Below are 14,029 nucleotides of genomic sequence, written 5' to 3'. Positions count from 1 at the left end.
AACTGATACAGAGGAGCTGGCATATCAGCCCATTCTCTATGCTCACATATGCAACAGAGAGAAAGAGAAACCCCACCTTTGCACTGAAGGGAAGGTCAGAGGATGAGGTGAAAGAAAGTAAAATTTTTGTACAATATATTCAAATTATGTGCTTATTAGAGATTAATTTTTTACAGTAATCCTTTGTTCAACATCTCAAAGATAAGCGTCTTTTCTACTTTGCTCACCATGGCAGACCACTGCTGATGCAGCATCAAAAATGAGGTTACTGCTCAATAAATAGCTGCCAAATAAAGTCTGAGGCCTAGGAACAGTTTTCAAACAAGGTTCCCTGTCAGCTCGCTGTGTTTATAATAAACTCACAACACATGCATGTAGAGAAGGGGTGGGCCTGCATGAGCCCACAGCCTGCATATTGCTAAGTATGGCCTATGATTCAGGTCACAGTGCAGGGGTTCTGAATCAATGATTCCTGAGCCTTACTCCTGAATCCCTGTGGCCTCTATTCTGAATGCAACCACCACTGCTCGGACCAGTTCACATGCACCCTGACTGGCTTTGTGCATGTGCAAGCTGCAGGCTAATTTTAGTTACACTTTGTATCTTGTACCTAGTGCCCTGGGTTTCTGTGCCTTCTGGAACATCTGGAAGAACCTGTTTGGTACTCAGACTTGTGTAACCAGAATGGCAGGAGTTATTACCTGTTGGACCACCCTTGTGTTAAAAAATTATACCTGGGATTGAGTTGATGGAGGTATGACTGAGAAAAAAACATGGAGAGGCCAATGTAATTGAAAGAAGAATTTATTATCTATATTCCCAGAAAGAAGAGAACATGCTAAGCCATAGTGGGACTCATAAGAAACACCAGGATGGTGAGGAGGCAAATGACAGGAGTAGGGGAAGGCATGGTTTGATCTTTATTGGGATTTCCTTAGCAAAGACAAGACAGGGCAGAGTAAACAGTCCAGGATTGGCTTTGCACAATAGGAATGACCTCTGATTGCCTAGTATGTGGCTCTGGAATGATTTATGACAGAGGTAATATTGACTTGGTGTGTGAGTGATGAGAATGTGGGTGAGGGCACAGTCTTGGGTCCATCAGTCTATACATTAAAGTCAGGTTTCGGGCAAGTTGTCCACCACACCCAGGAATTAGCCTGCCTGAAAGGGGCAATCTCTCTCCACGTGTGTAAAGCCCCAAAGAATGTCAAAACATCATAATATACAGAAAAGAAAAAGGATAGTTAATACAACTTGAACAATGGATGATGAGAGCAGATGGATAAAGGCCTCTCACTTCTATATCTCAAAGCCAAAAGTTCTAAGATGCTTTTCAGCATGTCCTTCATATGTCCCATGACATTAAGCACCCATACCATGTTGGGATGAGCACTGGAAACCAATTTAACAATAAATTTCATATTTAAAAAAAAGAATAGGGGCGCCTGGGTGGCGCAGTCGGTTAAGCGTCCGACTTCAGCCAGGTCACGATCTCGCTGTCGGTGAGTTCGAGCCCCGCGTCAGGCTCTGGGCTGATGGCTCAGAGCCTGGAGCCTGTTTCCGATTCTGTGTCTCCCTCTCTCTCTGCCCCTCCCCCGTTCATGCTCTGTCTCTCTCTGTCCCAAAAATAAATAAACGTTGAAAAAAAAAATTAAAAAAAAAAAAAAAAGAATAATTGTAGAAGTGAAAACAGTGAAGAATAAAGGCCAAAACAAAGATACAGGATAAACGTGCAATAAGACTTAAAAAAGACAAAGTTTCTTGAGGAAAGATCCCGGAAGGAAATGAGATTTGAAGTGAACTGTGAAAAGTGGGTATGATTTGGATACATTAATGAAACAAGAAAATAAAGTATTGGAAACAAGATTCTAAACAGTCCCCAAAAGATACATAATAAAAACCAGGAGAGGAAAGTTTCAGTACCTTAGGTAAAAACATGTGACTTATTTGAATTGCTATGAGAGACAAACAAATGAAGAAAAAGAGAGAGATCAATGAGACCAAGACTTAACATTCTGCAATGTTCCAGATTATTAGTTTAAGGAAAAATCATTTGGGGAGGTTTGCATGCATTAACAGATCTAATCAAATTTTTAAAATTATTATTGACAAGGTGAGGATAAGCAGATCAACAGGAGGAAAAAAAAACACATTGTGGGAAGCAGAGATGTAGAACTTGGTAGAGGAAAGACCTAGTGAATGTAGAGGAAGGGACTGAGAAAGAAAAGGGGTTGTGGAAAAAAAAATACTGAGCAAAGGGGAGATGCACTGGAGTAGTGAGTAAGGACTGGAAAGCAAGAGAAGCTGCTGGAGGAAGTGAGGAGTCACGGCACTGCTTAGGTGGTTAAAATTAGTATCCCCAGTTTTACAGAATTAAAAAAACTGAGGCTTACAGAAGTTATTTATCCAGGGTCTCACAGAGTGGAAGTGATGGAAAGGGATTTTATTTCAGGCAAGTTGAGCGTAGATCTTCTTTATTATGCATGAATATTGACTCCTTAACTTTGAAAGCAAAGAATAAAGAGCTAGTAAGTAGAAGAGACAGGCATTACAGAGGTTTTTTTTTTAAATAAAAAAAAAAGAGAGAGAGAGAGACAGCTAGGAGAGAGAGTAGATCACTTTAGTGGTTTTAAAGAAAGAAAGTAAATTCATATGGGAGACTGGCAGGGAGAGGAGTTATAAACTGAAAGACATTAGTGAGAAAGATCAGCACAATTAATTTAAGGAATAAATAGTCTGTACATTCATGCAAACATAATGGAATTTTAATAATATGTAAATTAGAAATGCATCTTTAAAAAACCCAATTCTATACTTTACATCATCTCTTGTTTAGGCAGATTAGCTGATCCCCCCCAAAAGACAGACTGGTCACAAATCTGGGATCATCTTTGCATATCTGTGGACAGCTGGTTGACCAGTCAGTTCATTGTAACAGTAAACATCAAACTGATGACCTTCTTATAAGATATCTATTCAACCTAGAATAGAATCCCAATGAGAGAAAAATGAAATCTATTGCATTTATTTAAAGAGACCTATTTCCCCCAAACTTCTGAATATTTTGAATTTTTGGTAGCTATTTTATTTATCATATTACCTAATTTTGAAGATATTGTTGGCAGTAACTTGTAATGCAAAAAAAAAAAGTTTTGAAACCATAGGACATTAGAAAAATCTGTTTAACAATGTTAACAAATTAAACCTGTTTTTAAAATCTAAATTTTAATTTACCAAAATATATATAATATTAGAATATTTTAAAGAAACTTCAGGTTTCACAACTTCACATCAACACTGCTCATAAAAGAAAGCATAACATTCTCTAGATGCGCTATTAATGTTTTTTGTTCTTACTTATTGATTTTATAAACTGTTATAATTTATTTTATAGTATATTTAATGCTTTTTATTTTTAAAGTTCAAAGTCTACAAGTTCTGTAGACTTGTGTTACCCTTTCTAACACCACTTTTTCACCTGTGTAGCTTGGTTCCCCATCCAGTATTTTTCAAACAAAATTTGGTGCTCACTTCTGCAAATGAAATGAAATACATACAATGAATATCCAATGAATGTAAACAAATAAAGCCTCTGTTGTTTGCAAAAATGGGATTATGTTCTTTATATTGCTCTTTATTGACGTATATCATTCTCTTAAAAGAACACATAGTTTCTCATCAAATGGGTTTCCATTATTTCAAGTTTTATGCTCTTGCAGACAATGCAAAAGTGACTTTGCATGTGTATTTTATTAGCTTCATTTATGGGACTACTAATAAAGTTAATTAGTGGAAAAAAATCAATGGTTTGGGTTTTGAAAAATAGAAATCAAAATAATTTGTTGTAGTTTTTTTTTCCTGCCAAAAATGTTTATTAAGATTATTGTTTCCCCATAGGCACTAACAATGAGTATCAGTAAACTTAAATTTTTGTCAGTCTGTTGTGTGAGAAAGTGTATTTCAATGTTTTACGGATTTTCATTTCTGCAATTGTCGTTGTGTATAGAGAGCAGCATTCATATTACCTGCTTAAGTTTCTTATAAGTTTGAATAAAGAAGCATAAAACTTAATTTTAAACATCAATATTAGCTTTTTATTTTAAAAAGTACATGAACTTATATTAATTTTGAACTAATAACATTAGTACAATTGAATTTTGTTTTCAAACTTTCAACATCTGAAGAGGAAAATTAAATTTTGACCTATACCTTTTTAATCTTTACTATATTTCTAGGAGCATTGTCCTTGGCTATACAGAAGCTTTAATGAGGTTCCAAGTTGCAAGAAAACTTTCTGTAAAGATTTTGGGATTTATTTATCACCCCTTTAATTAAATGCTTCTGATTATGTATAACAAAATAAAAATCCAAAAGGGTAACTTTGAGCAACTGTACTTTTATAAATTAGTCTCTAGTTTATTAAAATTTTGTTATTATATCTGAATACTTTAATTTGAAAAAGGTTCAATGTCACTAATCATCAGGGAAATGGGAATTAAAACCATAATGAGATATCGTCTCACTCCTGTCAGAATGGATATTATAAAAAAAAAAAAAAAAAGACAACAAGTACTGGCGAGGATGTGGAGAAATTGGAATACTCACTGAGTGAGAATGCAAACTGAGGTGGTCACTATGGAAAACAGTATGGACATTCTTCAAAATAACAAAAATAGAACTGCCATGTTACCCAGAAATCCCACTTCTAACTATGTATACAAAAGAATTGAAATCAAGATCTCAAGAGATATTAGCACTTCCATGTTCATTACAGCACTATTCACAGTAGCCAAGATATGAAAATAAGCTAAATGTCCATTGAGAGATGAATGGATAAATAAAATGTCACATTCGTATACAACAGATATTATTTCACCTTTAAAAGAAAGGAATTCTGTGATATGCAACAACATGGATGAGCTTTGTGGACATTATGTGAAGTGAAATAAACTAGTTACAGAAAGACAAATACTGCATGATTTCAATTGTATAAGTTATCTAAAATGGTTAAATTCACAGAATCTAAAAGTGGAATGATGGTTTTCAGTGGCTGAGGGGAAGGCAGACTGCGGAGTTACTAATTCCAGTTGAGTTCTAGAAGTAGAACTAATTAATGATACTGATTAAGTTTATTTATTTATTTTGAGAGAGAGAGAAAGTGCAAGCTAGGGAGGGGCAGAGAGAGAGGGAGAGAGAGAGAATCCCAAGCAGGCTCTGTGTTGTTCCACGAGCCCAATCCCACAACAATCAGATCATGACCTGTGCCAAAGTCAGATACTTAATTCACTGAGCCACCCAGGCATCCCACTAAGAGAGTAAATCTTAAAAATTTTTATAAGAAAAGAAGATGTTTTGTAACTATGTATGATGATGGCTGTTAACTAGACTTACTGTGATCAGTTCACAATATACACCAACATTGAACTGTTACACTGTATACCTGAAACTAGTATAATATTATTGGACATTATACCTCCGTTTAAAAGAAAGAAAGAATAATTCCAAGTCATGTGAAGGAAAAAGTTCTTTCTTTTGCTTTCCAGACCATAGATTTTTTTCAATTCCTTTCTGGCTTTCTAGCCAAATAGGTAAACCCCAGACCCTATCATTCCCACAAGGACCAGTGGAAGAGGATCATCCAGTTGCCATTATCTGGAACTGTTAGGAAACATGGCCTATTCTGTGTATCATTTCCTCAAGGAATTTTATCATTTGAGTTTGATGTAATAAAATCCCCTTACTCTCCATGTATGGGTTGCTATTTCAACTCTTAATTCTCAAGTGGATATTAAGTTATGTCATCTAGAAGAGAAAACTAAAAGACATATATGAGCTCATATTTAATATCCTAGCAATTTGGCAATTTGCGAGTTAACAGGTACCCTTTGCCAGCAGCCAATGGACCATGAAAATAAGTCATAAATGAATAGAGAAGGGACCTTGAGATGTGTGAGAATTTTAAACTTTAAAACAGAAAGTGGCATGAAATAAAATAAAATCCAGAACACTCATTCTATGTCTTAAGAAACTGAGGTCTAGTTCAAAGACATATTTGATTCGCCCCAAATCACATATTGAGTCAGGAATATAACCAGGCCTAGAACCCAGATACTACAGTTCTTTTATCTGGCACTTTTGTTTGCAAGAGACATACCCTACATTTAAAAGGCTGAAGCTATGGATGAATCAGGAGAGCAAGCTAGAGATGGTTCTGGCTGTGTGGACCAAGAAACAGTTCTAGAGAACAGATGGGCCTTTCCATCAGCAGTGTGGCCAGACCAGAGAGGCCACCTGCCAGCAGAGGGCACACAGCTGCCTACATGGAAAAAAATCTCCATCAGCCTGAGGAATAAGCAAAATGATAAATACTAACAAACACAGTCTGTGTCAGTAAAACTACTTGTTTGGGGACCTTTTAGAATTTTAAGATTTTAAGTTGTTTCAATTTGAAGTTGTATAAGAAGGAGATGACCCTTGCAGCCTCTCTCTCTCTCTTTTTTTTTTTTTTCCAACGTTTATTTATTTTTGGGACAGAGAGAGACAGAGCATGAACGGGCGAGGGGCAGAGAGAGAGGGAGACACAGAATCGGAAACAGGCTCCAGGCTCTGAGCCATCAGCCCAGAGCCCGACGCGGGGCTCGAACTCACGGACCGTGAGATCGTGACCTGGCTGAAGTCGGACGCCTAACCGACTGCGCCACCCAGGCGCCCCTCTCTCTTTTTTTTAAATAACACACCTTGGTTATATATCAACCTCAGTATGATTGAAAATATGGGAGTCAGTGTAAATGTCCAGGCTATTTAGGGCAGAGTCCTATCAAACAAAGTATTCAGTCCCTGAAAAATGACATACGCCCCTCATACTGTCACATTACTAACAAAAAGTCATAATAATGTGAGATTATAGAGCAGAGTAAAAGGAGTCTATGGCTAGACTGAAAGGTAGTTTGACAGATCAGTCAGATTTTACTTAGGAAATCAGGGACCTGGACCATAGAAATCAGAGAACTAGTTGAGTGAAATAAAGAAAAATCAGAAGAGTATGTTGCACACTCAAAATAAATGTAATGTTGCATGTCAAATATACTTCAATAACAAAAGAAAAAGAGAAAGAAAAACCAAGAGAGATTCTGAGCATAAAATTTGTAAAAAAAAAAAAAAAAAAAATGGCATGACTGGAGCCATTTTAAAATAGAGTTGGAGAGGCCACCGTAGAGAAACTGCCTTACTCATCTTCATTTGAACTGGGCCAAAACCTTTGGACTGGGCAAAAAGGCAATTGTTTTAGGCCCTTGCGTGAGATTGACAGGACATTGGGCATCCTTAATCATAAATCTGTTGGTTGTGGAATTTCTGAATTTCTGAAGATAGAGTACTTAAATAATGCAGACCTGATAAAGTTTCATTTGTTAGCACCAACAGGATGGTCAATCTGTATGTAACCAAAAGCACCTCAGCCTGTTAGTGTTGCAGGATTCTTTAGCTCAATACTTGGGATCCATTGTCTGGCTGCTTGGAAGAATGAAGAGGCGGACACAGAATAAAATGAGCAGCCGGCAAAATTTATTAGACAATAAGATTAGGAAGTAAGAATAGTATGAAAGCTCTCTTTGCAGAGAGGGGACATTCGAAAGTGAATGCCCACAGACTATAAGCAAGGGACTTTGTTTTATAAAGTTTTGGTCGCAGCCTCCCCTCCCCCCGCCCCCCCCCTCCTTCTCCCTTGTTCCTTCTCAGGTTCTACCCTTATTGGCTACGTAACTCTAAATGCCTAGTCATTCCTTGTTGAGTGGCTCATTTCCATTGTATCAGGGGTGGTCTATGGCCATACCGTTCCCTGTGTGTCATATGTTTTATGGTCTACTACTTATTTTTAGTCAGGTCTTTTGTCAAATTCCTGAGGAAAACCTGAGGGGGAGTAGATGGTGTCTGTTACATTCTTAAGAGGAAGCTTGAGGGAGTTTGTTGTGGTCAGATGCTCCGAGCATTGTTTCAAAATACGTGTTTTTCCCCACCTAGGGACCTCAGGTCCTAACTTTTTCCTCTCTGCCTATTTTATCCTGTTTTTCCCTACCACGCTCTTTTATCCAAATCATGTAGTTGCCCCTTTCCTCCTTTTCATAAAAACTCCTTGTTTTCACCCCACAGGCAGGACACTCTTCTGGTTACTGTGGGAATCTGTGCTCCCCAAATTGCAGATCTTTAATCCCAAATAAACACTCTCTTGCCTCTCATTGTGGCTCTTTATTTTCTGGTTGACAGCTTCATAGATAAGAGCCATCTCTCTTCTCTGTCAGCCTCTGTTGATTCCTAGGGAATGTAACAGAACACCATCCTGCCAAAAATGTGATTCAAACAATGATGACATTTCACTGTGAAAGACAATCAGACCTAGTGAGGCAAACTGTTGATCAGAGCATTGAGTCTTAAGAAAAATCAGGCATTGACACTCACAAACCTCGAGTGGTCCTGTTGTTTTTTACAAAGAATAATAAGAGGGGTTCTTTTTTTTCTAATTAGTATACAGTGTTGATCCAAAACCCAACACTGTTTCCTAAGAAGGTTCTTTGCCAACATAAGGGGGAAAAATAATTTATAGAATAAATAGAATGAAAAACACTCCTTCAACATCAGTGCTTAGTTTTCACTTCTTTTGGAAAGAGACAACCTATTCATATACATATTTTCACTCTGGAACCAAATCTCCTAACTAAGGTTAATTAAGCTAAGCAGGGTAACAATTACAAAGGAGTTATCATTATTGATGTGTGGCAGGAAGCGAATTTCAATGCATCGTTTCCATCTGTCTCTGTTACTTAAGAGAAGATGTAATGCCCGAAGTTCTGAAACCTCCCACAAAAGTCCACCAGAGTCGTGAGTCAAAGCCAAGCGGCAAGGGTTGTTTATTGCAGGTTCGAACCTGGTCCCCTGCGCACTCGTCGCCGGTGACGCAAGAGGCCTCGATCAGGGTTGGTACAGCGTTTTTATAGACAGAGACAAACAGCACGGGAGGTTTCAAATTATGAGGGGCCTGATTGATTGATTTTAAAGTAAGGACATTTGTTGTTCTCTGATTGGGCGTCCTTTGTCTGTCCTTTGGTGGGAAGGCTTTGTCCGTTACTTGTGGCGGGAGGAAAAAGGGGGAAGGGGGAAGAGGGTAGGGTAGGTGAGGAATGTGCTAAGCAAGCAAGTTTACAGAAGCGAGAAATGCTGGTTAGTTTATGTACAATTACTCATTCCATTACCTATCAGAATACATTTAGGAAGGTTTACAACCCATTCTACTACACAGCGGGTTACATTCAGGAAAGGCCTCACAATGCTCGTAGCAAACAGCAAGCAAAACAGACTTCTCAGCAATTGTATTTCTTATCAAAGATCCATAATAAGCAGAAAAGAGAACCTAGCTTTAAACTAAGGCAGGGCTGTCATTTGGATTGTTCCTTTCAAAGACTCATTTATGCTTTTACACTAGAGAGTTGAATATATATATTTTTAATTTTTTTATTTTGAGTTTATTTATTTTGAGAGAGACAGAAACAACATGAGCGGGGGAAGGGCAGAGAGAGAGGGAAGGGCAGAGAGAGAGGGAGGCAGAGAATCGCAAGCAGGCTTGGCGCTGGCAGCACAGAGTCGGATGCGGGGCTCAGACCCATGCAACCGCGAGATCATGACCCGAGCCAAAACCAGGAGTCAGACACAAACGATTGAGCCACCCAGGCGCCCTGAATATATCTCATGTTTAAAAGAAACTTTGGTCCAAGAGGTTGGTTGAACAGACTTTTCCACTAAATTCTCATTGAAATGCTAAAGGAAAAAAAAATTAGGGAAATCAGAGAAAGATGACTTCTAGCGATGTCTAGAACACATGATATTGATGATTTTAACATGGTGAATGGCAAACCACCCAGCAGTTCACCAACCCACCTGGAGAGTCAATGGCTGGTTTTCAGAATGAAACACAATGAAGCTCCAAGGTGTAGAGAATGCAGACAAGGCTAGCCTGAAGCTAGGCAGGTGATGTAGGGTGTAGTAGGATTCTCACAGAGTCATGGCACTGAGGCTTTTCTTTCCAGGAAGCAACTTTATTCCTGCCAGCAAGGCTCAGTTGGGTTCATACCTGAGAACTGAGCCCCGAACGCCACGTGGGGTAGTTTTTTTACACATTTTTTACTTCTTTGTCCCCCATATATGGTAACACACACAAACATGCGATCTGATTAAGTGGTCTCATGTTACAAGGTCATGAGGGATGTTGTCACATATGGCATAGCTAGGTTACCTTGAGGGGTTTTTGGTTGTTGTTCTTTTCTTTAGGGCAGGACCCTACCACAAAGGAAGAAGGGAAAAGGAGTTCTCAAGCTCACCCTACCCACATTGTAATGAAGTGCATAGATGCTGATATACAGTTCATGGGCTATCATTTCTATCTTGCATTTGGCCCAGAAAGTATATGAGTAAATGAAACCAATAGCAAATATTTACTTAAAGGAAGAAACAAAAGCAAAAAAACCCTAACTGTATACATTTAAACTGTGAAGAATACAATATAAACAAGATACGATTATATCACTGCCTGCTGTTATTCAGCATTGTTTAGGAAGTTTTAGCCAAAGGAAGGAAGGAAGGAAGGAAGGAAGGAAGGAAGGAAGGAATTCAATAGGGTATAGATATGGAAAAGAAAGAATGAACTTTATGATTCTTTACAAATGATAAGACCAGTTACCTGGGAGGTCTAAGATTATAAAAGAACCATTAGCACAGATGAGGGAGTTTAAAATAGCCCCTCTTTCCTAGAATTAAAATAGAAAATTCAATGCTTTCCTATATTTGAGGGGAAAAACCCCGCAAACCCAAGGGAAAAAAAAACCAGAAAACTAAGCAAAAATGTAGCAGTGGTGAAAGAACAGATAAGTGGAAAAGAAAAAGATCAGAAATTGACCCAAAAATGTGAAACAATTCGGCATAGGATAAAAGTGGTGTTTCAAATCAGTTTGCTCTTTCAATAATATGTTGGACTAAATGACTAAAAATCACAGTAGATCACTATGTCAGCAACATTAATCATGTATCAATTCAAAAAAACAAATTTTTGATGATTCAGAGAATTTGAAAAATATATAATCCTAGAAATATTAGAATAAATACTGGTGAACAATTCTAAGTATAGAGACCCTTTGAAATTAATGTCACCAAAGATAGAAAACTATTATGATCTTGTCAAGATTCTTTTTTTATTAAAAAAAAAAAGTGAAACTGGGGCTCCTGGGTGGCTCAGTTGGATGAACATTGGACTCTTGATTTCAGCTCTGGTCATGAACCCAGCATTGTCGGATCGAGCCTGTGTCAGTCTGGGCTCCGTACTGAGCATGGAGCCTGCTTAAGATTCTGTCTCTCCACCTGCCTCTCCTCTGCTGGCACATCCTCTCTCTCTCTCTCAAAAAAAAATAAAATAAAATAGTGAAACACGGCAGTAAAGTTGGAAAGTGATGTGGAAACCAATTGATATCCAGGATTTATTGACTGTTCTTAGTATGTCGAGGCTCTTTTTATTGCAAGTGAATTAAGAGTTCAGTGTTCTGCAGGTGATTCAAAGAAAGGGAGCAGTTCTAGAAAATGGTGCTGCTATATTGGTCCAGGGACCATGTACAGAAGCCTAGTAGAATATATTATTTAGGTACACAATGATTTCTGGTCGTTATGAAGATCATGCCAGATCTAGTTTGTCAGCTGTCAGAAGAAACTACCACACAAAAGGTATCTCCAGGAACTTGTGTTGTTCATAAATTTCTAAAAGTATGTTTCTATTTATTTATCTCTTGGATATTAATATTATTATGCATTCCCCAGAGGTCTGGCTTCATAAAGACAAAGGTGCTCCAGAGCTGGTTTAGCAGAGGATCGGATAAACTTATTAGTTGTCTCTTGTGGCATAGCAGTAAGGCTGAAGAAAACCTGTTAGAAACATAGTTATCCAACTTTCTTCTTCATGGCATGCATAGGAAGAGCCCAAGAGGAGACGGATGGTACATTACTGATAGAGTGTCATATAAAAGTGTATGTATAATGTCTATGCACTAACTGCGGAAGAGAGGGGAGATAGACTCCCATATTGAACAATCTGTTTCTTTATCACACACTAGGAGTCTAGAGGAATGTGTAAAACAATCCTCAGATTCAGGTTTGAAGCATACTTTCAACATCAATATATTTCACAAAGGATAGAGTATCTGAAGTGCTTTTCTACTCTGTACAAACCATGCCCGGTCCCAAAGGGTTTGTGACGTTGGGTCTTAAGGCTACTCAACATGGACGCTATCACTGTAATTATTACAGAATCAGAGAACCTCCTCTCTGGATCCACTGGCCTTAATTCCATATGTCCTTGATTCTTCTGCTTCCTCTGCACGCCTCTTCCCCTCAACCTGCCCTGGTACAGACTGTCATGTGTTCCATTTTATCCATTTCCAAGGACCTAGAGTTATGAGTGGAGCAGTGGGGGAGAAAGTAGGGACCAAAAAGGACCTCTTTCTAGTAAAATTCCTGAGGGCTGTTATGCTAAAATTATCTCTGCCTCTATCTCTGATTTAAATTGTATTTCCCAAGGCTAACTTTTTATCCCAGATTAGTCCTACACTTGTTCCTAGAAAAAAGTTAGGTATAAGAAAAATGGACCACAGCCTGTTGCAAAAGCCCTAATTGCAGGCTCTGGGAATGAGAAACACAATTTATCTGATAGACTGGTCTCTTTATTGTACACAAGGAAGAATCTTTCACATCTTGGTAGAAGACAGAGTTAGAAAGGATTCCAGGAACTTAATGTGGAAGAAAAGACCCAGGTGAGAATAGGGTGGGATAGAAATGTTTGTGCCTGCAGGAATTACGGCAGATGTTTACAAAAGTATAGTTTCCAAGTTTTCCTGAAGGTGGAAGCCCTGTGGGCTTCCAATAGGAAACATAGTATTGAGGAAAATGTGGGAAATGGATGTGGAAAACAAGGCAGTTATGTGATGTTTCCCATTCAAAGAGCCACAGGGGATCTTTCATTAGTATCAGGACCCTCACCTAAAGGCACCCACCAGGAAAGTCTACTCATTTGGGATGGTCTTACACACAGGTGACACCAAAACCACACTGCATGTAAGATGTGCATTAAGATGCATTAAGATGTAATAGAACACATCCTCTCCCTGCCCCAACTCCCTGCTTCAAATAATCCTACAGACACTCTCTGGAAAGAAGCCTATGTGGTTTCTATCATAAACCCAACTCAGCTAGAGCCCCAGGTCTCATCAGTATCGTCAATAGACCCAATCAATCTTTCCTTTCAAATATTGGTCTTCATGGGGAGGAGTCAGAGGCAGTTGTGTTTCTAAATCTTAAGCTCAGGTAAGAGACATGGCCAGGCACAGCTGACCCAGGCAAGGACAATTCCTTTGTAACAGAGTGTGGAGGAAAACCCCAACAGTATGGTAGACATGACCAGACACTCCTGAGCCCTTGAATACACCTGCTTAGCTCCTACACAGCCACAGCTGAACTGACTTGTCTCTAGTGTTCCTAAATAATTTCAGAACTGTTCCTGGTCACTGCCAAGAGCAGGCTAAATCATGTCTTGCCATGAAGTATTCATAAATAATGGTGCTCACTTCATTTTAGTGTGTAAGGATAGGGACCATTCCCAGAGGATGATCATGAATCTTACATCTTGCTTGGATACAGAAAAGCTCTCCAGTGTATTTTCCCCAATCAGAAGAATATGACCAAATGCCACTCTTTTGGGCTTTTGAAGATGTTGAGCCCTGACTGAGTGTGTATGTATGAATATTGATTTCTGATAAATCTCAGATGATTTGTTGGTCACCTCCAAATTTCTGTTCAAGGAGGTAACAGGGTAGAAATGAAGATATTACAGGAGTGCTACTTTCTATATCTCAAAGAAATACTTTTAAAATTTTTATTAAGATGGTACATTTTTAGGGGCACCTGGTGGCTCGGTCAGTTGATGTCCAACTTTTGATTTTGG

The sequence above is a fragment of the Herpailurus yagouaroundi genome, unplaced genomic scaffold (assembly GCF_014898765.1).
Source record: "Herpailurus yagouaroundi ecotype Mexico unplaced genomic scaffold, PumYag 139, whole genome shotgun sequence".
Taxonomy (NCBI): Eukaryota; Metazoa; Chordata; class Mammalia; order Carnivora; family Felidae; genus Herpailurus; species Herpailurus yagouaroundi.
The sequence above is the reverse complement of the archived record's forward strand: the minus strand, read 5'-3'. Positions refer to the sequence as shown.